The sequence below is a fragment of the Xylocopa sonorina genome, unplaced genomic scaffold (assembly GCF_050948175.1).
Source record: "Xylocopa sonorina isolate GNS202 unplaced genomic scaffold, iyXylSono1_principal scaffold0164, whole genome shotgun sequence".
NCBI classification, from domain to species: Eukaryota; Metazoa; Arthropoda; class Insecta; order Hymenoptera; family Apidae; genus Xylocopa; species Xylocopa sonorina.
Genome location: NW_027490235.1, coordinates 381,390 through 384,050, shown reverse-complemented (window position 1 = coordinate 384,050; position 2,661 = coordinate 381,390).

Genomic DNA, 2,661 nt, shown 5'->3' with positions numbered 1-2,661 from the left:
ACCTGACTCCACTAGTTTCATCGTTAAATGAATAGACTAAAGGTTGTCAATGCACTATAAAAACAGATTATATTTGAAAACTGTAAAATTTGCAAAAAATAGTTGAGATAGAAAGAGAAAAGATTAATATTGAACAAGGACGAAAAGAAAGTGTAAAAAGTGTTAATATGTTTAGTATTGGAATAACTACTTCTGATTCTATTAATACCACAACAGGGCAATCATCTCGTGAGCGTTCAGCATCTTTTTTTTGTGAATAACAATATAACGCATAAACAAGGAAATAATATATTCTCCCTGTTGCGTTCCCATTCATATTTTTTCTGATTCGCCAAAAGACGTTAGAACGCTTCTCAATGTGCCAAGCGATTGGTGAGATGTATCGATAGTTCCACCAAGAGAATATATTTACTTCGACTCAAAAGCAGAAATTATTAAGAGACTTCTTTGATCTTAATCCATAGGTAACATTAGACAATTAAAATCAGACATTCATAACAATGGATGTACGTTAGATAAATCTAACGGTATGCATCTTCGGTCTATTCAATGTAGTATTTTCAAAATTCCAAATACAAAGCTAATTATTATTGGTATTTATACAGGTAATTAACAGCCTCACAATAAAATTTATTATTTGTTATTTGTTAAAGTAAATTATTTTATTCCGTTATTCCGAACGAGCATCATTCTGCTTCACCTACGTAGGTCTCCCAAAAGGTATATGTTAGATGACTAGGACCATCGCGAAAACGGTCAAAGTCCATTATCTTTGATACTGAAGCGGCGTTGCTTCGGTTTGCTGTAAAGATGGAGGAAGAAAGAAGGAAGGAAAAGAGAGGGGAAGAACGTTTCGTCCTGGGCCTGCTAGTGGACTCATCAGTAAGGCTACCTAGCAGGCCCTACCTTTGACGCTGGGATATTAGGGACAGGTCAGAACTTCTATATATTGGAAAGGATGGGTCATCGAGTACTTTCAGGAAAGTGTAAACGGTGCTGTCCCTCTAGTGGCGAGTGCCGCCACAATACCATTTGGGATGATGTCACTGGTATCTTTTGAATATATGCATATCGTATGACCTGGCGTTACGAAAAAATTATCATCTGCCTGCGTAGATTCTTTTTCTATTTTTCCCTTTATCATGATAATTGTAAACAGTAACTTGGTTTTTCAGAGAATCGCTATTTTGCGACCGTCACTTCATCAAATCACGAGTTCGTTATTATTCGTGGCCAAAATGATAAATTAAAACCAAACATCGTTGTTTTTTTTACAATGACGCTAAAAAGGCAATAGATCTATCCGACCAAATGTTTTCATAATATAATTGTTTACGGAAAACAGTGAAATGGTATAGAAAAATTGTTATAGAACTGTTTTACGGAAATTGTCTGGTAAATGCGTGGTACGTTCATAAAAAATGGGGAGCTAAGCATTTCCAAATTTTACAATTTAGAGTAAAAATTATTGATTATCTGCTGATGAATATTGATAATCATTCTAGTGAATTAATAATGAGTAAACGGAATCATTTTCTAACTTTGTACAAATGATCCGCGAAGAAGTCGAGAAAGCGATGCAAAGAATGCTACAAACGCTTAGCAGAGTTAAAAGGTATTAAGTACGCCACGAATAAAACAAAAAAATAACCACGTATTGTAATTATTGTAAGGACAAGCCGGCACTTTGTTTAACCTGTTTTAAAGAATTCCATAGAAAAAATTGATAACTATATTTTATGATACTCAATGTATATGATTGTTTTGTATTGGATGTTTGATTACAATGTTGTAATGTTAATATATAATGTTAAATCAACAAAACAATATTTTGTACTATATTTTGTATTTTTTTTCTATAAAAGCAATCGTGCATGACCAACCGGTAGTTAACTATTCACGATAGTTAATTAGGAAGAAATTTCTTATCAAGTATCTCACAGAGACGTCACACGTAGCTCCATCTACCGACCAGAAATTTACCCGCCGAAAAGTTCCGTATCAGAAGGCGCGTAGGGAAATCTCCTCTAAGAAAGAAAACAGTCGAATCTCTACGAAAAATCTTTGTTCTAATCTTTATTCTTCTTAAAGAGAATTATTAAGTAAGTAAGAGTAAGTAAGAATAAAAGTAGCTAACAAGACACGCGAGCGACTAGTCGACCTGGTAGATAGTCTAATCGATAATATGTAACACCTGTAATAGTGCCTGGAATTAAATACGTTTAAAATTGAAGACCGTGGTTGAATAACCGCATGATACATCCTTTTCATTTTTCTAACTGTGAGGGTAAAATCGCGAGGTGTCTTACCGACACACGTGCACGCACCCCACAAAAGCGTAGAAACTTGCGACAGAAGGTAAGTATCACTATAGGATGGCCGATTGCAGGGTATTAATGATATTATTGCAACTGGATACGTGGGTAAACAAAAGATGTAATTGCGAATATTCTAGAATATTGAATGTTCGAGATATTCCACAATTTATGCAAAAGAGTACATGTGTGCGTGTATGTGTGTGCCTGGAAGAACAAGGGAATGCATAGAAATCCGGGGAAAATAGTCGCGAATGTACGATAAGTGAATGCATAAAAAGATGTGTGTACGGAGAACGAGTCAGAGTCGATATTGTATTTGAGTTTGAGAGAAGTTGTTGGATTA